At 44.0% G+C, this 23,854-nt stretch overlaps 1 protein-coding gene and 1 long non-coding RNA gene across 2 annotated transcripts in view; both read left to right on the forward strand.

Annotated features, from left to right (window-relative positions):
• The window catches only part of LOC148718427 (uncharacterized), a 186,078-nt gene that overhangs the window by 57,401 nt on the left and 104,823 nt on the right, over positions 1-23,854 (forward strand). The gene's annotated exons all lie outside the window — the stretch shown is intronic.
• The window catches only part of LOC111346274 (follicle-stimulating hormone receptor-like), a 228,914-nt gene that overhangs the window by 14,161 nt on the left and 190,899 nt on the right, over positions 1-23,854 (forward strand). The gene's annotated exons all lie outside the window — the stretch shown is intronic.

The raw sequence follows: 23,854 nt of genomic DNA on the forward strand, positions 1-23,854 counted from the left end.
ATGGTTTGTAGGCCGTGGTCGTTCTTTAGATGTTTGCCGATGGCCGAATTACGGTGCTCATTAATACGTTGATGTAAATGCCGGCTGGTGTACCCGACGTACTCTGCATCACACAGATCACATTTATAATTATATACAACGCATTGTTGGCTAACTATAGGAGGTTTAGGCTCACGTACTCTGAGATCTTCACAGATTTTGCGACTCTTGAACACGGGATGAAGGGTGTGATCGATTTTGTTGCTTAGATCTGATAATTGCCTTTTCACTGCGTCAGCTGACTTTTGATCTTTAAAAGGCAAAACCACTCGGTGAACAGCATTTTCGTTGACGGATAATTGAGCTTGCACTACAGGGTTTTCCGACCTAACTGAGGTGACAAAGTGAGAGATGGTGGAATTGATGAGGTGGTCGGGATACTTGAGGTTTGTAAACATCATCTTTAGATGATGACCGCCGCCTGGTTAGACCGCCGATTTTTCCCGCCGCCTGGTTAGCTCAATTGGGAGAGCGCCGGACTGCTGTGCGGGAGGTCGAGAGTTCAATACCGGCCGGACCAACACTCAGGGTCTTAAAATTAACTGAGAAGAATATGCTTCCTTTCTTTAACATCTAGAAATGGTTAGATATTCTAGTCTTCTCGGATAGGGACGAATAAATGGAGGTCCCGTCTCCTGCAGGGTTAGGGGCAGGAGACGTTAATTTCCCACGCACGAGATTACTGTGTGATGGATGTCCTCCCCTGGGGTGGGATGGGTGGGTAACAGGACCCCCGTTGATACCAGTGTTTACTACACTGAAGGGGCTATCCTGTATAAATATAGATGTCTGTCTGTCTGTCTGATCACATTCAGATTGGAAGGACTCCCATGTGGACTACAGGCGGAATGCACGATTCAACATGGTCTTAAGTAGTGATTTCTTGTACCTTTTATCGACGTGGCTCTGGTGATGAAGCAATAGGCCTGTGTTTGTTGGTTTCCGATAAACACTAGTTTCTAGTTTACAGCCTTTCTTGAGCACTTCCATACCGACAAAAGGTAACTTGTTTCCAGATGCTAGCTCCATGGTGAAGTGTATGGATGGATGGCAGTTATTTAGCGTTGATAATAAATCTTCTGCCGCTGGTATACTTGTGACAATAGCAAACGTGTCATCCACGTACCTTCTGTAAAATTCAGGGAGCTTGTTGTCTTGATCTAGTTTCTCTTCGATAGAACAGAGAAATGCGTTTGCCATAAGTGGGCCCAATGGAGAACCCATGGCCACACCGTCGGTCTGCTCGTAAAGATTGCCATCAAATTGGAATAGTTGATTAATAGTTGCAACTTCTAGAAGTTGAACCAGTTCAGGCTTTGTAACGCTGAGGTCGTGTGTAGTATTAAACCAGTTGTCAGCGAACGCCTTCTCAGCGATGATTTCGATCGTTTCTTGAAGCGGCACATTAGTGAAATGCTTTTCATAAAGAAGATGAAGCCCTCTTTGAACAAACAATCGGATTCCATACGCGCGAAACTATTTATTTAATAGTTTACATTTTTGAACTTAACACGCGCAATTATTTATTTAAATATTTTAAATATTTTAAACTTTTTACGTTTGCCACCTTCGTACGGTATAAATTAACTATTCATTTTTATTCTCTTCTCACTTGAGAATGATGACATGGAGTCATCGAAACGTTGTGTGTTTTTCTCGTTGTTGTTATTATTTAAGACTAAGGTTAATTTTTGTAGAGGCTTGTGCAAACGCAAAGGAAGATCAGTTGTTACAGTCGTAATAAAGTGCTGGTGCAGTAAGATACATATACAATTGTACTGGGAATTAACATCAGAGTGAAATGTTGCAAGTTTTCAAGCCACAATAGTATGAAATAAAAATAATAGTAAATAAATTTGCAGTTGACATTGTATTCTTATTTAATAATTAACAAATAGAAAGTTTTGAAGTTTAGAGATCATTCCATAATTGGCAGAAAAACTTGCTGATTCATGTTACCATTTATTCCCTTAAATTTGTCGGTCAAAAAACAACCATTAGAAAGTGTGAAACATTGAAAGATATTATCAGCCATTTTGGAGCATATTTAAAGCTCTTCTTATAAAGGCTCGAAACGGTTTCCTTTAGCTAGTTTTTCCAGTTCATTGCCGGAATTTTACGTCGATAATAATATTAGAAAAACCAGCGGTCATGCCTGATCAATTCAAGACCCAGTCCGAGAGGCAACATGTTTCTGTAGAAACGATATAGCCTCTTGGAATGACCCCTACTTTTAGCTCTCATGATACCTGTAACTCAAAGCGAAATTTAAGTGTCCCTGTCTGAGAAAGTGTTCCAGGGGCCAAAACTGGTGGTCAACCGATTCGGCTGAGACTTGGCACAAAAGTTGAGTGTAATAAAATATTTCAAAAGCCACTTTGGCTCACTTCTCTGAAAGTTTGTTCTGGAGTTTGAGGGGGATCCCATTTGTGGCCTGTGGAGCACCAAAAATTCAGCATTCTAGGTGGCATTTTGAAAGTGCTATAAAACTCCCTTGGTAAATTGCGCTTCCAAATGAATTCGACCATAGACTCTACTATAGTGGAGCTTTTACTTCATAAATGTAACTTTGTTCTCAAGTGATTAGACAGAGAGGGGCCTGGGGCTAAAGTTAGGTCAAATTTGAGGTCAAAATCATTACCCAAAATTGCTATTTTTCCAAAAACCATAACACTCGCCTGCCTTCTTGCATAACTTTCATACCAAATCCAGTATGTACTTTAGTGACCCATTTATCAAAATCAGTTGAGAAAAATTTGGCTTAATAAGGTTTGTTAGGTTTTTGGCACAAACTCTCCATGCCCCTCTAAGGCCAGGCAAAATGGAGTTTTGAACAGACCAAATTCTTGACATAAAGCCTTTATTTTGTATCAGGTGAGTGTACAGGAAACACTAAAGCCAATCCAGTGTCATTAGCTGAAAATACCTCGACTCTAAGAAGTCCTCTGATTAGCACTACATACACCCGGGTTTAGCAAATAAAGGCAATTTTTTTCTTTGAAAACCCAGTACTCATCATAGAGCACAAATGACGATGTTCTCACCCAGATATGACAATCTTTTTTAGAGATGGTTGAATTTCCTCTGATTTATATTTTTCAGGTCATATTTCCATACGTACTATACTCACAAGCATGCAAAGTCTCTATATTTTGTCGGACACATGTTTTGATGCAGTATGAAGTGAGCTTAATGATAACGACCGTTAACAGAAGATCTATGGTTAAACTTTTGATAGCCTTGCTAGCTCTTGTAAATACGTGTGATGGCATCAGTGAAAGAGCAAGATAATACATACAAGTTGTAGTGAGTAGCGTCCAGGTGACTTGTGATCCATCCGATTTCCCTGGTACGTTAGAGCTTAATAAATTAATTCATCCGGCAGTAAATAAGAAATCCACAGTTAGGAGAGCTGGATAAATATTTTGTGTTGCAGTTTATATGAAACATGCCACGCAAAAGTTCGACATGCGATTGTTACTGTATCGACTAGTGCACCATATTGGACGTGAGAGTGAGAGGACTGAACCAAGTCGAGGAGTCACGCAACCTTCACTGAGTTTTGTCGACCATCACTAGCGGTAATTACAGGAATTTGCTAACTGTAGAAGAGTTTGGAATTAACACTACCTATAATTTCAATGTCAAAAAAACTTGCACAGTGACTGTAGTTGAATAAGTTTTTGCTATTGCAACACCTTGGTTAATCTTCCCTTGGCAGAAAGTTCGCGAAAGTTGAAATCTTCATACAAAAGAGAATTGGAAAACAACCAAACTATTTTTGAAACATGTGTCCTAAACCCTTTTATAGGAAAAAAAATTAATGGAAATATTTTTTGGACGGGAATTTGAGAGGACCGCTCTTGACGAAAGACCGAAAGTCCTGACCCCTTGTACTTGTGTTTTAACCAAGCAGTCATGTCATTATCGCGAGACAACAAAGGATTAATTCCTGTTTCGTGCAGAGCCCATGACACGGCACCGCACTGATCATTTACAAAAGCGCCATCGTTAAATTCTCCTGAAACTTCTTATCACTACACTTTTAATACTTGATAAGATACAAACATTTACGCTTGGGGAGGGGTGGAAACTCGGTCCAGTCCTAATACTCTCACGTCCAAAATGGACCTATTGGGATCATCTCATGCCTCGTGAGGAATATTTCATTTAAACAGCAACAATAATTTTTTGTTATGGAGCTCTTCTGACTGTGGATTCCCACTTTGTTGGATTGTTCCATTTATTCAGTTCTAAAGTACCTAAGATCTCTGGTGTATCACAAGTCACCTGGACGGTGCTCACTGCGGCAGGTAAGCTTATGTATGTATGGTCATGCTCGCTTGGGTATTTGCGAGAGCTATTCAGCCTATTCAAAGGTCAGACGTTTCATGATCATCTTTTAACGATCGTTTTATTCTTAGCTTAATGGTTAAGGCCGGGTTAAGGTCACTTTATTTTCAAGTAAAAAACGGCCTGACAAAATATAGAGACTTTGCATGCTTGGAGTATGATACATATGGAAATATGGCCTGCCAAACATAGACCAGAGAAAATTCAAACATCTTTAAAAAATATTGTCATATCTAGGTCAGAACATCGTCATTTGTGCTCTATGATGGGTACAAGGTTTTCATTTATTACTTTACTTTATTTTGCTAACCCGCTAAGTGTTTGTAGTGCTAATCAGAGGCCTTCTTAGTGCATTTGTAAGCTATGAGTCGAGGTATTTCGGAAAAATGACGCTGATTTGGCTTTAATGTTTCATTTTCACTCAACTAGTACAAAATAAAGGCCTTATGTCAAGAATTTGGTTTGTTTATAGCACGAATTATGCTCAAAACTCCATTTTTCTTGGCCTTAGAGGGGCATGGAGAGTTTGTGCCAAAAACCTAACAAACCTTATTAAGCCAAATTTTTCTCAACTGATTTTGATAAATGAGTCACTAAAGTACATACTGGATTTGGTATGAAAGTTATGCAAGAAGGCAGGCGAGTGTTATGGTTTTGGAAAAATAGCAATTTTGGGTAATGATTTTGACCTCAAATTTGACCTAACTTTAGCCCCAGGCCCCTCTCTGTCTAATCACTTGAGAACAAAGTTACATTTATGAAGTAAAAGCTCCACTATAGTAGAGTCTATGGTCGAATTCATTTGGAAGCGCAATTTACCAAGGGAGTTTTATAGCACTTTCAAAATGCCACCTAGAATGCTGAATTTTTGGTGCTCCGCAGGCCACAAATGGGACCCCCCCCCCCTCAGACTCCAGAACAAACCTTCAGAGAAGTGAGCCAAAGTAGCTTTTGAAATATTTTATTACACTCAACTTTTGTGCCAAGTCTCAGCCGAATCGGTTGACCACCACTTTTGGCCCCTGGAACACTTTCTCAGACAGGGACACTTAATCTTTTTCCTTTGTTATTCCAGTTCTCAATCAGTGTATCGAAATTCCCTTTTTTCCACGGAGTTGAAAAAACAAAACAAAACAAAACAAAAAAAAATTGTAGTTTAGGCCCAGAACAACTTTACTTTTTTCGAGAATAAAAGGTCAATAGCGTAGCCAGGGGAGGTCCTGGGGTGCCTGTGACTCCCCCTTTGTGAATCTTTTTTTTTCACATCAAATAAAACACGGCGTGGAGGTCTACCTGACAGTTAGGTGTGTACCCCTTATTGATACGGTGTGACCCTCCGCCTTTAAAAAATCCTGACTACGCCCTTGAAGTTATTAACTGTTTCTGTCTATTTATTTATTGTCTAAAAGAATACATCATCCAGATTAGTTGTCGTTTTCTCTTCCCATTGATTAATATGTATGCGCTCTGAATTCCTCGAGAAATAAAGACCTTAAAAGTCTTCTTTGTCGGTAATCTCAACCGGGCGAAAGGTTTCCCTTGGAAAAAACTGTGCACTCTGTCTAGAGTATGACACTTATAAATTAGCTACCTCATCTGCCATTCTAGACACTTGTTATTTGCAACTCCTAGGATTACTTTCATAAATTAGCTGACGTTTTCTACTCGTTGCTAAACAATTTAAGAAGGATTTAAAACAAGATCATGCGATGGCAATAGATAAGCGAACTTGAGTGATTTTAAAGTGGTGAAAGCTAGACCACGTTATGCGACTGAACTTGTTATATATATATTTAAGCTCCAATTAGCGCCCAGCTTGAAATAAGCGCCCCGCTTGGAATTAGCGCCCCTCCTAAGGTTCAAAATTTGTAATAAGCGCCCCCTCTTCATCCCCCGAGAAAAAAATGAGTTTCGGTACTCGGTACGATATACGAGATGTATACGGTCTATATGGTTCTTTAAATGAAATGTGACCTTGTCAAATAGGATAAACGAAATAAGCGAACCCCCCTCTCGCCTTAGAAAATTTAATAGGCGCCCCGGGCGCTAATTCGAGCATTTACGATATATTTAATAATTATTCCACTAGCGCGCGTTGGATATGAGACTGTAAACTTCTGTGTCGAATAAAGATACTGAAATAAATGAAAAACGAAAGTTCTCTTTTTCTTGGTGCCTGGTTTGATGCGTCCACGAAGAAACAGGCAGCAGAACATTACATGGTTTAACCCACCATCTAGCAAGAACGTAGAAACTAACGTCGGATAATGCTTCCTTACACTTATCAATAAGTATTTCACCAAAACTAATCCTCTTCACAAAATTTTTAACCGAAACACCCTTAAATTGAGCTACAGCTGCATGGGCAGCATTAAAACTGTCGCATCTAACCATAACAAAGCAGCACTGCATTGATGAGGCCCAGAAGGCCGAAACAGTTATAAGCTTCTCGGCCTCTTGGCTAAGTATTAAAGGCTAATGAGAAAGTTTTTGTCTCTTATTTTGCAGACTTTGATCACGATGAATACCGCGGAAAGCCAGGAAAGTCCAGTTATTGATGAGTTCACAAGTACAAACGCAAGTTCACCAGGCGCATACGCACTAGCCGATCAATGTTAGGGCGACACTCCAGTAGAAGCTCCAGAAGCATTAAAGTGGCTCGAAAACAGTGGCACCAGGTTCATTGGCGTGCCTTTCGTAAACATGCCGTCCAAAAAAATTGTCAAAGATCGGTTAATTTATTTTTCAGTGGATACGTTGGTCACAACGCAGCTTACTTTGGAATCCTTTGATGCCGCCAGCATTGATATCGATTCCATAACAAGCGTGCAACGAAAATCCTCCAACAAGTCTTGGATTGTCACTTTCGCCTCCCGAGCCGCCAAGGAAGCAGCATTGGAGATCCAACATGTCACCATGTCAGGGCTGAGTGTGTTCTTAGGGGACTGCGATAATCACCTCGCCCTTGTCAAGATATACGAAGCGCCTGCGGAGTTACCCGACACGGTATTAATTGGGCGGCTGAGCTCCTACGGCAAGTACTTAGTTTCCGGAGAGCCGGAGAGATAAGATTGCCCAGCATATTGAGAACGGGGTTCGCACTGCCAGAATGAATATCCAACGCATCATTCCGAACATCGTCAAAGTAGCCGGCGAAGTGGTGCGAATTTAGTATCCCAACCAGCCCAAATCTTGTCGCAATTGTGCCTCTGAAGACCACCTAGCTAAAGATTGCCAATCGGTTAGATGCTTTAATTGTGAAAAGCCTGGCCATCGTGCCCAAGATTGTGGAGAGCTGGCAAAATGCAGCGTATGCAGAGCAGAAGATCACGACATCAGTAATTGTCCGTTCGTTTTATTCAGTGCGAATGTTAACAATGAACCCAGTGAAGAAAAATCGGACGAGCAAAAACAGAAAGAGAAGGAAGAACGAGCTAAGCGAATGAGGGAGCGGATAGAGGACAAGCGCAAACAAGAAGAGCTAAAACGCAAACAAGGGAAGCTAAAACGCAAACAAAAAGAGCTAAAGCGCAAGCAGGAGGAGGAGCAAAAGCGTAAACAAGACGAAGAACGACAGCGGCAACAACTGGACGACAGAAGAGAGCGCAGAAGGAATTCTGAGAATGAATGAAGGAAGGATGGCAGAAGAGAAGAGCGAAGAGAAGATCGCAGGGACGAAAGAAGAGAAAGAGATGATAAATATTATCGGGACCATTATCGTTACGAGCGCGACAGATCCAGCCGCCGTGATCTCTGTGTTACGAGGATCGAATTATTTTTACTGAATCTGTCACGCAATCCCAGACTTTTCTAGAATTATCTATAGTCTGTAATATTCCAGAAACTTCTTTCATGTGACTCAGCAGTTTCCAAAAATAGTACAACTTGTAATACGCTATAAATAGTAATAGAACATTCTAGATAACTAAAGTAAATGTATAAAAGCTGGCTTGTGAGAAGTACAAAGGAGATTTGCCCGAGGGCTTACCCTCGTGGCTTGCTGACTGAAGTTGTGGAAGCTATGATGTGACGAGGCTATGACCTTTTGACCTTGCGATATCCGGAGAGAGGAAAGAGATGAAAAAGACGATAGTCGAGAGAGGAAGAAGATAGAGAATACAGAGTTTACTATGGAATCCTCCAGAAGAGTTTGTGTACAAGGAAAGAATGCGATAAATCAAGAAAGCCAAGCGCTGTGGTCTTCAGTCGGCGGATGTTGGAATTGGAAGTTGATCAAGACGACGTACACTTACACGGCATGAAGGATTGTAAGCCTGCTTTATGAACTGCTTAACTTAATCTTTAACCTAGGTAAATTAGAAAATGTAAAACTAATTAAATAATAGTTAAAATGGGTAACTGCTTGTTGTTACATTTTTGTTGCGTGCCATATATATATCGTATTCGGGAGTCTACTTTCATATATGCTTTGTTAGCGGACATTTGTTGGTCATTTGTGCACGTAACAAAATTGGAGGCCTGTCCGGGAGACATTTCCGCTGTCAGGAGTCATTTCCCTGTCCGCGAGTCATTTCGCTTCTTCGCAGTCATTTCCTTGTCTGGGAAAATCTTTTATTGCCTACTAGTTATTTCTTTTCTGTCCGCTTCGTATTTTTGTTATTGTTGTGACATGAGCAGTTAGTTAGGGCCTGATTACATGAGCCGGTCTGGCCCGGTTAACCGGGCTGATTTCTTTTGTTTTGGTGTTCGCCAAAGCGTGAAAACAAAAGAAATCAGCCCGGCTAACCGGGCCAGCCCGGCTCATGTAATCAGGCCCTTACAGTAATTGGTGATCCTCGTAAGAATGTAGTTAAGAACTATTTCACCCTGTAGTTTGAACCATCCAGTATTATTGACAGTTATCATTGCTTGTATGCCCAGAGTTAAACAATTTACAATTGAAGCGATTCAAAGGTTGTATTGAGGACCTATGTGGTCAAAGTCAGAAGCTGTTTGCGAAGTTATTAGAGTGACGAGTTAAGTCATTGAGGTAGTTCGAGATGAAGTATTGTGAGTTTCTAATAGTGCTCTAGAGAGAGAGAGAGCACTGATCAATGTGTTGGAATAATATTTCCATTGTTTGCAGGAATGCGAGTATTTTTGTGATCTTTTGTGATCACGAGTCATGTATGGAGAAGTGATAGTGTAATCACGGTTTTAGGGCATAGGATGTATTGAAGGATTACTCCAAGAAAGTTCATCCTTCGGCTAAACTTTCTTTCGCTGAAGGGGGAGGGTGTTACGAGGATCGAATTATTTTTACTGAATCTGTCACGCAATCCCAGACTTTTCTAGAATTATCTATAGTCTGTAATATTCCAGAAACTTCTTTCATGTGACTCAGCAGTTTCCAAAAATAGTACAACTTGTAATACGCTATAAATAGTAATAGAACATTCTAGATAACTAAAGTAAATGTATAAAAGCTGGCTTGTGAGAAGTACAAAAAAGATTTGCCCGAGGGCTTACCCTCGTGGCTTGCTGACTGAAGTTGTGGAAGCTATGTTGTGACGAGGCTATGACCTTTTGACCTTGCGATATCCGGAGAGAAGAAAGAGATGAAAAAGACGATGGTCGAGAGAGGAAGAAGATAGAGAATACAGAGTTTACTATGGAGTCCTCCGGAAGAATTTGTGTACAAGGAAAGAATGCGATAAATCAAGAAAGCCAAGCGCTGTGGTCTTCAGTCGGCGGATGTTGGAATTGGAAGTTGATCAAGACAACGAACACTTACACGGCATGAAGGATTGTAAGCCTGCTTTATGAACTGCTTAACTTAATCGTTAACCTAAGTAAATTAGACAGTGTAAAACTAATTAAATAATAGTTAAAATGGGTAACTACTTGTTGTTACATTTTTGTTGCGTGCCATATATCGTACTCGGGAGTCTATTTTCATAATGCTTTGTTAGCGGACATTTGTTGGTCATTCGTGCACGTAACATCTGGCACAGAAACCGAAGATGATGAAGGATGGCAGAAAGCTCACCATAGAAGAAGACGGTATAAACATTAAATATTTACTTTAAACTCGATGAGCAAGCTAAAAATTATTTCTTTAAACGTGCGAGGAGTTGGATCCTCCAGCAACCCTCGAAAAATTATTCAGGAATTAGGTCATTTGAATTGTGATATCATTCTTTTACAAAAAACGCACGTTTCTTGCAAAAAGCACGCAGAGGAATTCGAAAAACTCTGGCGCGGCAAATGTCTGTGGTCCTTCGGGACAGGCAAGTCCGCCGGCGTTGCCATTCTTTTTTCTTTAAACTTTCCAGGCAAAATTATTCGTTTTTTGACTGACTCAGACGGAAGAATATTGAGCTTACTCATCGAATTTAGTCAATATCTACGCTCCTAATACTACCTCAGACCACAATAGCTTTTTCTCTCGTCTACACACTTACTTTCTCCCCCAAGGGGATCTGGTGATCAGGGGGAGACTTTAATCGTGTGGACAATGTCCTAGATAAACTAAATTGTTCCGCCATCCCATTGTCTGATCAAAAACTTCTCCGATCCCTTTGTGCTGACTTCTCACTTCTAGACATTTGACGTAAAAACAACCCGCGCAAAGTAACTTTCACCTGGTCTAACAAAGACTATCCGCAGGCATCTAGAATTTAACGCTTTCTCGTCGCTAAAGGCTTAACCCCAGTAACGAAATGTAATATTCTTCCATGCGTATAGGCGGATTCATGCTGACGTCATTGTTTACATTTTTGCTCATTTGCATACGGCTTTGCGTAAAGAAGGAAGCATGTTAGATACAAATTGACTTCAGGCAGCTAAAGAGCTGGAAAAACTTAATACATGGTGAAATTTTTAGCTCTTTGGGTGTAATATTCAAGGAGAAATAGTCCATATAAAACTGCAAAATTTCTGGGTGGCAAAAGCGCTAATGAGCTCATACATTTTATGTAAAATTTTGAGTTTTTAAACCCGTGTTGCACAAAAACTATTCAATGGATCAGGCTCGTATTCATTGGCCGAGTTAATCGTACTTTGACCTTTTGATATTCAGAACTGATTTATTTTTAGCTCCATCAGAAACTGAATTGCTTATGCTAATGAGGCAAATATTGGTTCTGTCCTCGTGTACCGGTTCACAAGAGCCAATACAAAAGACCAAACAATACACAATAGCTAACCGATAACTCCTAAACAAAGAAAGAACAATGGTAATTCCCTTGTGAACCGGTACACCAGGACAGAACCCAAATATTGTAAACAAGGATTCCCCTATACGCACTATCCGATCATGACTTTGTAAAAACTGAACTAACGACTAACCCTTCTAATCACGGTCCTGGAATCTGGAAATCCAACAGCTCTTTACTCTCAGATGTAGAATTTAAAAACATTATGTCAAAATCGATTAACAACTTTAAGCTTAAAATCCCCGAATTCGCCTCCCTTCGCGAATGGTGGGATGCTCTAAAAATTGAAATCCGCAAAACAAGTAATTCATACTGTATTCGTAAACAGAGAACAGCAAATGCCAAAAGAATCCTAATTACTAAGCAATTAACCCGTGCTAAAAACGCTTTACATTCTAATCGCTTAAATAACCCAGGTGTAATTAGCGATTTGGAAAGCCAATTGTCCTCTCTAATCTCGAAAGAAGCCGAAGGAGCTAAAGTCCGCTCCCGAGCACAATGGTTCGAAGAAGGCGAGAAACCAACATGCTATTTCTTCCGTCTGGAGAAAAAACGAGCTGACACGAATAGTTTTGAATCTTTCTTTGACGCGAACGGTGTTCTCAGAAATTCACAAAATGATCTTGAAAACATTTTAACCAATTTCGACAAGAATTTATTAACCAAAGATCCTTTTAATATGCAAATTCAAACTGAAATAATTGACGACCTCGAATTTTCACTGACTGATTTTGAGCGCAATCTATGTGAAGGCCCTTTTTCTAATGATAAGTTGCTTTCTGCATTGGAAGGCCTTCAGACCGGCAAGTCACCCGGTTCTGATGGTCTTCCAACAGAATTTTATTCGTGTTTTCGGAACGATTTGAGCAAATCTCTCCTTTCTGTTTTGAAGGAGGCCTTTCTTGCTGGCACCCTCGCGGACAGCCAGTACGAGGGCCTCCTACGACTCGTCCACAAAAAAGACGATCGACTCCTCGCAAAAAACTGGCGCCCAATTTCCTTGTTAAACACTGACTACAAGTTAGCATCTAAAATCATCACTGAACGATTGAAAAAAGTCATGAACTCCATCGTACATTCAGACCAAACGTGCGGTGTGGTCGGCCGCACTATCTTCTCAAATTTGGCCTAACCTCGTGATACCCTTGAAATGATTGACAAAACAAATGAACCAGGTATTCTCCTTTCCTTAGATCAAGAAAAAGCTTTTGACCGAGTTGACCACGAATTCATGATGAGAGTATTGCGTAAATTTGGTTTCGGCCCCTCCTTTTGTGGGTGGGTCGAACTATTTTATGTTAAAGCCTTCTCTAGAGTCATTGTTTCAACAATGATTCTAGAGAAGGCTTTAAAATAGCTCCCTGTCCCCCCTGTCCATTTACGGAGAGGGGTGAGACAGGGATGCCCATTATCTCCTCTCCTTTATGTGCTAGTTTCAGAAGTATTATCAACGAAAATCCGCAATTGTAAAGATATTGAAGGTTCCCTGCTCCCCGGAGCAGGGGGCCTTCAATATAAAATATCCCAGTACGCTGACGATACTACTTGCATCTTAAAATCCGAGAGATCTCTTTCTTCACTTCTCCGAGTCGTATCAAAATTTAAACAAGAATCTGGCGCTAAACTGAACACGTCCAAATCTGAAGCAATGTGGTTAGGAAAATGGCGAAATAGAATTGAATCTCCCTATGGCCTCAAATGGGTCACTAAAATGAGAGTGCTTGGTGTTTTCTTCTCAAACGGCCTCGTCAATGTCGACGACGATAATTGGCGGGCCAAATTAGACAAACTAAATTCGGTTCTAAATCTTTGGAAACAAAGAGACCTTTTTTTTTATCGGTAGGACCTTAACTGTAAATACTTTAGGCGCAAGCCGCTTATGACACGTTGCTAAAGTCATTCCCCCACCCCGTTGGGTGCACCATATATTTAAATCGATCATTTGGCTTTCTATCTGGAAAGGAAAAATGGAAAATGTTAATCGCGATCGCTGTTGTGAGCCCCCATCCTCTGGGGGCCTCAACGTCGTTAATATTAAAGTTAAGTGCACTAGCCTGCGCCTTTCTGTTTTTTCCAGTTTTAAGAGATGACTTTGGCACATCCAAGTGGCATTACTTAGATCGATATTGTTTAGGACATAAGTTAACTATTCTAGATCCCCGTTTTTCTTTTCCCACCAATTCTGGTCCCTCTTCCTTCCTTCCTTCCAATTACTACCGGCTTTGTTTAGATAATTTCCGTACCTTGCATCAGAAAACTGGTGCCTTAACTGATTTACTCACCAGTAAGAATTTATATATTTTGTTGCTTGACCCCGTCCGCGTTGCACCCCGGTGCTCCGGTTTTTGGGCGTCTGCTATGGACCGCCCCATCAATCGTTGGGCCTGGGTGTGGCGCAAGTCTCGCCTAAAGCTAATTGAAAACAAGAAGAACGATCTAATTTGGCTATTGATCCATAGAATGATCCGCGTAAGATATCTCCTAAAGTTTCGGGGATACATCAATAATGACAAATGCGCGATCTGCGGCAAAACAGAAACTATTGAACACTGTTTCTTGGGATGTCCAAGAGTTGTGAAAGCCTGGGACCATTTCTCCCCCCTTTTCCGTGTTCTACTCGACTCCCGCTTCTCTATCTCCCCTACATCTATCTATTACCCCCTTTCCCTAGACCAATCTACCACCGGTACATCCTTATCTAACTTTCTCAAGGCAACCATCATATATTGGTGTTGGCTTGCCAGAAATAAAGCTACCTTCGAAGGTTCTCTTTTGAGCTCCAACGCGATTATCGACTTAATTAAGAAAGATGTCCAACTCAGAATTCTTAGTAGCGACACTGATACCTTAAGAAATTTTTGGTCTTTTAAAAACGCATTTTGTTCGGTCGACGCTGGTAAACCCGTCTTTTTCCCCTATCTAGCTTCCCCCTGAACCTTTGTATATAATAAAACTTGTTAAACCTCGCCCATGAGGGATGCTTACTACAGGCTACAGGCCCGCGCGCTGTTTGCGCCCCACATGGTCGGGACAAAACTCTTTGTAAATAGAAAACTAGTAAATAAAACTTTGTAAATAGAAAACTTGTAAATAGAAAACTTGTAAATAGAACTTTGTTACCTCTTACAGATGGACGCTTACTCCGGGCTGTTATAGCCCGTGCGCTGTTCGTGCCGCCTGTAAGAGAAAATATCATTAGTTAATTGAGACCTGTAATTACCTAAGTAACTCATAATTTAATTCCAATACTTTAATCAATTAGAATTTTAAATAGATATCATTGACGAAATAAAACTGCCTGGTCTCCAGGCTTTTATATTTAAAAAGAAAAAGTACTGTCTGCAGTTATGTATTTGTATATATATATATATATATATATATATATATATATATATAAATGTAAAAATGTAAAAAACCTTATCTTTGAATCGCAGAGTGCTCTACAATCATATGGAGCTTTGTAAACGATTATTTAGGAAAATAAATATTAAAACTTGATACTACAGATCTGTTTCGAAAGGAAAAGTCCTCTCTCGTCAGGCGGATAAGGCACTAGTTGACTAACGGACCTTTTAAGTAGGTGGTTTGAGCAGCCTTATCAGATATTTAGATGAGTGCCGTGGCGAGTGCGTGCCGGCACTCATCTAAATATCTGATAAGGCTGCTCAAACCACCTACTTAAAAGGTCCGTTAGTCAACTAGTGCCCTATCCACCTGACGAGAGAGAACTTTTCCTTTCGAAACAGATCTGTAGTATCAAGTTTTAATTTTTATTTTCCTAAATAATCGTATATATATAACTGCAGACAGGGTGCACACTGTTTCGACCTATGTGGGTCTCGTCAGTTTTTTTTAGGTTTAAGGTGGACGACCAGGCCCCGATGAAGGGAGGTGCAATCCCGCCGACCTACATGTCTAATCCCAACCCATTGGCTCGCGTGCGATGCCTTAGGGATGGCGACCACCATAAACGAGGGTCACCAGACGCCAAACTCGCTGGGGAATCGAACCCCACCTCACTTAAAAATTACACACTCACTCCCAGAAATTAAACACACCCGCTCATTACTTAACTAAATATTTTCTTTTGTTTTTCATTTTATGACTTAACTAATTACTTTAAAAGTGGGAACTTTTTGTCGCAAAAAGCCATAAAAGCCTCGATGTCTTTATCTCTCAACCCGAAAAATCGGGGATCTGAAGTCCACTGGCCGTAGGTTTTACGCTGACTGGGCGGTTTACGATAGTCAACCACAATCTCCCACACGATTGCACGGTGGTCTGCGGAACAGCGAGCCATTTCAGGAACTTCAAGGAGAATCTTAGGGCCACCATTGCAAATATCGCTCTTGGGTGGAACCGCTGGCGAGGAGTGTTGGGCCTTCTTAACGGCTCCTTTTGAAACCGGAGATGGCTGGGGTGCAGAACGTTTACGGGAAACGTTGTCGGTCGGTACTTGATCAACCGGTGTGGCAGACGGGAAACGATCGTCGCTGGCATCAGAGGAGTAGTCACACTCTTCAGCCTCTTCTACAACACTGTCCTGAGCAACGGGAGCGGTTGCATCAGCTGCCGTAACACTGTCTTGGGCCACAGGCGCACTGTCTTCACTAGGCAAGGGTATATCCATCTCTACACAGGGCTCAACACTCCCTCCAACCTCAAGAGCATCCCCCACAGGTAGAGCACTCGCAACCATCTTACAGTCTCTAGCCAAATACCCCTCTCCATGACACCGGAAACATTTGCCCCTAAGGGGACACTCGGTGGACTTATGGCCAACTTTTCGACAGGTCACACACTGGAGGGGTTGCCCCCTATACCAGACCTTGCAGCGGACACCGCGGATGGGAATAAACGGCGGGATAACTTTCTTGATCACCATCTGCACAATACGTGACCCGGTAGAGACCGAAGGCCTACCGGGCCAAACCTGATTGCGTACAGATTTGACAGATCCATATGCCGACAGGGCCGTGCTAATAGCCTTGTTAGATCCCTCAAAGGGAAACAGAGATACCACAACCGTGGTAGACTGGGGTGTAGGAGGAGGGAACTTGACCACCCTACACACCACATCACCCAACTTAACAAACCCAAGCTCCTCAAAAAAGAGCTTGGCAACCTCCCCATTCTCCGCAAAAGTCACTCTGGCAACGCGGCCAGGACACGCCTGCACAGCAGCCACACGATGATCGGACTCTCGATCAAAAAAAGCCAACAATAGGCCAACCGCCTCAGAAAAAAGAACCTCCTCAGGGAGCCCCTGACAATCGATGTCAATGGTCCTATCAAAGGACACAACCATGACAAAGTTCGGACCCAACCCAAGGTCAAGTCCAAGGGATGGGTAACCGAAACAACAGAAAAAAGCAAAAGAAGAACAAGCGAGTTCGGATCAACCCGAGAAATCCCCAAAAAGGGATGGGTGACCAAACGGAAAACCAAAGAAAAAAACCACTGCCAAGGAGGAAAAAGTCGCTTGTTTTCCCTCCCGGCAGGTACTCACTTATCCGACAAGAACCTCGAAAAACCTCCAAAACAAACCAACAAAACTCCACACCACTAGGATGGGGAGCAACCCTTACCATACGAGACCGAAATCCCGCGTCAGGTACACTGTTCCGACCTATGTGGGTCTCGTCAGTTTTTTTATGTTTAAGGTGGACGGCCGGGCCCCGATGAAGGGAGGTGCAATCCCGCCGACCTACATGTCTAATCCCAACCCATTGGCTGGCGTGCAATGCCTTAGGGATGGGGACCACCATAAACGAGGGTCACCAGACGCCAAACTCGCTGGGGAATCGAACCCCACCTCACTTAAAAATTACACACTCACTCCCAGAAATTAAACACACCCGCTCATTACTTAACTAAATATTTTCTATTGTTTTTCTTTTTATGACCTTAAGTAATTACTTTTGAGATGGGAACTTTTTGTGGTAAAATTCCAAAGCAGCCATAAAATCCTTATCTCTCAACCCAATAAAGCGGGGATCTGAAGTCTTCTGGCCATAACTTTTACGCTGACCAATCGGTTTACGATTTTCAACCACAATCTCCCACATGATTGCACGGTGATCTGCAGAACAGGCTGCCAGTTCCGGAACTTCACAAAGAACATCAGGGCCTCCATTAAGAAGATCGCTCTTGGGTGAAACCGCAGCACTCTTAGACGGGGCTGAAACGGGAATAGGGGAAGCGGGGCGTTTCCGGGAAGCGGTGGTCCGTAAACCACTGTCGCCAGCCATATCAGTGTCAGCGGGACTAGCAAAACCCTCAGCCGCTGGTATGATGACATCATTGTTACCAGCTTCACAGGAAGCAAAACGGTCTTCACTTGCATCTGAGTCTGGGAGTGAACAAGCATCATCCTCAGAGTCAGCAATGACAGGGTCTGTGGATCCTTCTTCAGCGAGACTGATCTCAGATGGTGGAACTGCCGCAAGGTCCACTACAGGCTCAGCAGTCGGAGGGGCCCTTGCAGGGTTAGGACAATTACGGGCCAAATGACCTTCTTTGGCACACTTGAAACATTTACCCTTAACAGGGCATTCGGCGGAACGATGGCCAACTTTATGACACAAGTCACAACGTAGAGGCTGACCCCTATACCAGACTTGAAACCTAGCCCCACGAACAGAGATAAACCTCGGTATCTCCTTTTTCACCACCATCGAAACTATCCTAGACCCAGTGGAGACAGACGGTCTATCAGGCCAAACCTGATGCCTCACACTCTTAATAGAACCATAAGCTGACAGGGCAGAGGTGATGGCTTCATTTGGACCCTCAAAGGGGAACCAGGAAACCACCACAGTTGACAACTGGGGAGGAGGGGGTGGGGGCTGAGCCACCCTACACTCCAGCCCATCCAGCACCACCGCACCTAACTCCTCAAAATAGGCCTTAGCTGGCTCACCACCAACAGCAAAGGTGACTGAGGCCACACGACCAGGACACGCTTGAACCGCCACAACACTATATTGAGATTCCTTCGCAAAAAAGCCAAAGGCATTACGTCCGGGAAGGACAACCCCTCGGGGAGCCCCTGACAGTCAATGTCAATTGACCTCTTAAACAAAGCAACCATAGTGAGACCAAGCAAGTTCGGTTCAACCCAAAAAATCCCAAAAAGGGATGGGTGACCAAACGGAAAGACCAAAGAAAAAAACAACTGCCAAGGGGGAAAAAGTCGCAAGTTTTCCCTCCCGGCAGGTACTCACTTATCCAACTAAATCCTCAGAAAACCACAAACCAAACTAACCAAACTTCACACCGCTAGGATGAGAAGCCGATCCCTTACCTAGCAAGAAAAACTCCGCGTCAGGTAAGTATGTGGGTCTCGTCAGTTTTTTTTTATGCTTAAGGTGGACGGCCGGGCCCCCGATGAAGGGAGGTGCAGTGCCCGCCGACCTACATGTCTAAGCCCAACCCATGGCAGGCGTGCAATGCCTTAGGGATGGGGTCCACCAGAAACGAGGGTCACCAGACGCCAAACTCGCTGGGGAATCGAACCCCACCTCACCTAAAAATTACACACTCACTCCAAGGAAGAACGCACTCACAATAATAATAGCAGACCACAACGATACTAATAGCCCCTAGCCAGCCAAGGGGTGGCACTGGAAAAAACCAAAACGATAATCATAGCCCCTAGCCAGACAAGGGGAGGCACCAGAAAAAACCAAAACAATAATCATAGCCACTAGCCAGCCAAGGGGAGGCACAACAAAAACCAAAACAGCTGAAAAGCAAACCGGAGGGAGTCACCATGCACGGATGCAATGACACCACGGGCACACCACTGCCGATAGAACACACGACGACGCCTGTTAGACTTGCACCGCCTGAAGGAGACTGGTAGGTAGGACTTCAGGCGGGCCTTGATGGATGCAATCACCGCCACGGCACTAGGACGAGTATCACGAAACCGGAAATCATTTCTACACTGCCAGATACAAAACTTAGAGACATTGAGAAGATAGACAAAAACACGCGGAACAGAGACAAGGTCACCAGAGTTAAAGCCAAAAAGGACATGACGAAGAGTGATGACAGGACACATAGGAGAGAAATAAAATAGCAAAGACTGCACCCAGGCGAGAACACTCTGAGCAAGTGGACAATAAAAGAACAGATGCTCGAGCGACTCGACCCAGGGCCCACAAAAACAAGAGAGGGGAATAGAGAAACCAAACGAGGAAAGACGCCGGGCGGTGTACAGGACGCCGTGCGCAATCTTCCAATTGAGATCGACAACACGGCGATCAAGATGAAAGAAAGATAAGGCGCGCCACGTGGCAGGCCAGTCGAGATTGGGGTAGATGAACATAAACTTTAGAACACAATGAGGCTGGACCATGTTCTCAGAGAGAAGGTACAGGTAACAAGACTTGGCAGACATGGTTAAGACAGGAGAACAGACAAGAGGACACGAAGAACCATAGACCAGAGAGTTTTTGGACGTGGCGAAAGCCCCGTCGAGCTTACGCCACGCCAGTACCAGAGCTTGATAGAAGGGTGGCAAGACCCTAGGGTCAAAACTAAAAGGACGAGAAAACACAACAAAAGGAGAGACACCAAACAAGGAATTAAACCAAAAAGACATGAGAGCGACCCAACTGGAAGGAGAAGAGACAAATCTGCTCACCCATTGGCCCAGGAGGGCCCTCACCTTAGACTGAACGTCCACCACAGAGAAACCCTCAAAGGGGGGATTGAACAACGGCAGAGCGAGAGACGAGCTCCCGCTTTCCAGACCAAAAGAAGGAAAAAACCAGACGAGAGAGCACCACCTCCGCCCTGGCCGGCATGTGGATAAGAGAGGCCACATACCAAACCCGGGAGAGGGCAAGAGCGTTAATAACGAGGGCCTTGCCACGAAAAGACAGAACACGAGCACGCCAAGACTTGAGAACATGGTCCACCGCATTGATGCGAGGGCGCCAGTTGTCTTCCTCAAGGTTACCGGGGCCAATGAAAACCCCAGAACCTTGAGCTTGACAGGAGACCAGTCAAAAGGAACTGGGGGGCCCGTGCGACCCCGCCATCCACCTTACCAGAGACCCTTAGATTTGGAGAGGTTAACCCTCGATCCACAAGCTAGTTCATAACACCTATATATGTCAAGAGCAGCCGAGATGCCTTCATCCGAAGTAAGTATGAGAGATGTGTCATCCGCGTACTGAGAGATGGGAGACAGCGGAGGACAACCTGGGAGAGACAGACCCTTAATACGGGAGTCTGCACGAATGCTACAAGCAAGGACCTCCGAAACAAGAACATACAAGAGTGGAGATAATGGACACCCCTGCCGGACACCACGAGAAAGACTAAAGAAGGGAGTCAAGTAACCATTAACATTTACAGCACTTTGCACATGAGTTTAAAATAGGTCAATCCACGCTACAAAGGACGGACCAAAACCCATGTCGATCAGAGTGGACCGCATAAAACCCCAATCCACCCGGTCGAAGGCCTTTTCTTGGTCAAGAGATAGGATTGCGACAGGGGTGCCAGAGGACTCGGCATAGCTGACAACATCTCTCAGTAACGCGACATTCTCACCAATGAAGCTGCCAGGGACCCCTCACGTCTGATCGCGGTTGACGACAAGGTGTATCACGCGGAGAAGACGCCCGGCCATGACCCGGGACGCTAACTTATAGTCCACATTTAGAAGAGATATGGGGCGCCAGTCCTTGGGATCGAGACGATCTCCCTTCTTGAATGACAGAGTAATGACACCTCTTCGCTGAGAGAGAGAAAGAGAGCCAGAAGAAAAACACTCATTAAGGACAGCCACAAGATCAGCACCAACCACATCCCAGAAACGGAGATAGAACTCCATAGGGAGCCCATCTAGACCTGGCGTCTTGTTGCGTGCCATACCCTTGAGAGCGTCAAGGACCTCAGATGGTGTGAGTAGGCCCTCGCAACTATTGGACTGATCCCGAGGAAGAAACGAGGACAGATTACCGAGAAGGGAAGATTGGACATGAGAGTCTGTAGGCGAAGCAGTATATAGATCAGAATAGAAAGAACCAAGAGAAGCACAGAGAGCAGTAGAAGACGAAACAATTGAGCCATCAGGCTCTCTCAGCGCAGAGATGAGACGGTCGGCAGAACGTTTTTTCTCTAAACGAAAAAAATAACGCGAGGAAGTCTCACCTTCCTCAACCCATTTGACTCGCGTCCGGACCTGGGCCCCCTTCGCCACATGAGAATCTAGGCGAGCAAGCTCAGAGAGAGCCGACCGCAGGGGATCCACACAAGAAGTAACCCCCGAATCGACTTTCTCCTGGAGATGTTGAACCAAGCGCACCAAGGCGTCTCTACATGCAGATGTCTTGCGGGCCCTACTGGCACAAAAACGGATGGTGAGCCCCTTAATCCGGCTTTTCCCCCTATCCCACCATTTAGCGAGAGAGGGAATGCGAGGGGCAGCAAGACACCAGGCGGACCATTCCTCCCGGACAAGTTGACAATAATCCTGATCTTCCAAAATTGAGGTGTTGAGCTTCCAGAAGCCAGGACCAGGTGGGACGACGTCAGGAACAGACACAGACAAACACAAGCCACGATGATCCGAGAATGGACAGACATACACAGAAACAGAGGACACCGATGGGACCCATGCAAAAGGAATCCCAAACATGTCAATACGCGACGCCAAACTCCCGTCCCACCTGGTCCAGGTGAACCCCGGAGAAGAGGGGTGGAGGTAACGCCAGATGTCAGTGAGGTAACACGCATAAAAAAGATGACTAAGCGAGGAGGAATTATCCCTAGATACAGAGGCAGGAACTGGACCACGTCGGTCTCGAGCCCGGTCAAAGACGGAGTTAAAATCGCCAGCAAGGACCGTAGGTATTGAAGGGTCAATCTTCGAATGCAGGCCATCAAAGAACTGATCCCGTGCAGGGTTGCAATTGGGGGCATAGAGACAAACCACCCTAAATACCTTTTCATGAAAAGAGAATTCACATTGCAAATAGCGACCATCAGCAGACCAAGAGTTAAGAAGAGAGATACAAGGACGATAGAGCACGACGCAACCACAGGAATGGACAGAGCCCGGAGCTAACACAGAAGAGAAACCAGACAAAGAAAACCACAAAGAACATTCAGCCCGAGTAACACAGTGCGTTTCTTGAAGGCAGACAACGTCAACCTTCACAGGGAGAGATCGCAAGCACTGCACGAGACCAATCCTTTTAGACTGGTCCCGGATACCATTACAATTTAACGTAAGGATGGAAAGAGCCATCACAAAGCATGAAAGAAACATCATGACTTTTCCTTAGCCGCACGACCTGAATTAACCCTAGTAGCAGCCGAAGGGCCCACAGGCAATTGAGGAGTGCCCGGGCTCCTCTTAGCTGGACCGCGCCTAGGAGTCGAGGAGGTGGAGGGCCTTTTGCGTTGGCCAGAAGCCGGTGACATATTCACATCCTGAGAGTCAACAATGGAACCCCAGTCCTGAGGCTCATCTACATTAGGTAAGGTAGTATTTTCACTATTTGCGTTAGGTTCGTTTGCAATTTCATTAACTAAGATAACTTCCCCATTGCCAGCGCTGGCCTTATTGTTAATCATATCACCACTTGTATTGTTAATTATTTCACTACTTGTATCATTAATCATTTCATTATTTGTACTACTTAGGATATCACCATTGCTCAAAATACCCTGAACAACCGACGAGGTGACACTAGCAACTTCATCCAACTGACTGAAGTGCTCGTCATACAATTTAACACCAGACTCCGAGGAGTCTATATCACTAGAGGGAACACTAGCACCTTGGCCAGACACAACTACAATTGGGTCAACAACATCCTCGTTTAAGTAACCTTGAGAATCAATTGGGCCCTGCGAGGGAGGAGGAAAGACATCACCACACTCCATCGCAGTGTCCACAGGCTCGGGAGGGGTGGGGTCAGCAACGTTAACATCCGAAGCAGAGTGGGCAGAAACTTCATCAACTGAACCAGCTGGAGGAGGGGGAATAACAACAGCCGCGTCCAAAGGTTGTACCGCCTCATCACCAGCAGCTGCCACACTTGGGACAGTAGGAGCTGAGGCCTTGTTCCAGACGTCGGTACAAGTCCGAGCGAAATGACCTTCTTTGTGACACCTTAAACACCTGCCTCTATCAGGGCATGCTGCAGACTTGTGTCCAACCGCTCTACAAATATCGCAGCGGAGGGGCTGGCCACGGTACCAAACTTTACATCTAATCCCCTTGATTGACACAAACCGGGGGATTTCCTTAGTTCGTACCATCGTTACAACTCTTG

The sequence above is a fragment of the Stylophora pistillata genome, chromosome 12 (assembly GCF_964205215.1).
Source record: "Stylophora pistillata chromosome 12, jaStyPist1.2, whole genome shotgun sequence".
Taxonomy (NCBI): Eukaryota; Metazoa; Cnidaria; class Anthozoa; order Scleractinia; family Pocilloporidae; genus Stylophora; species Stylophora pistillata.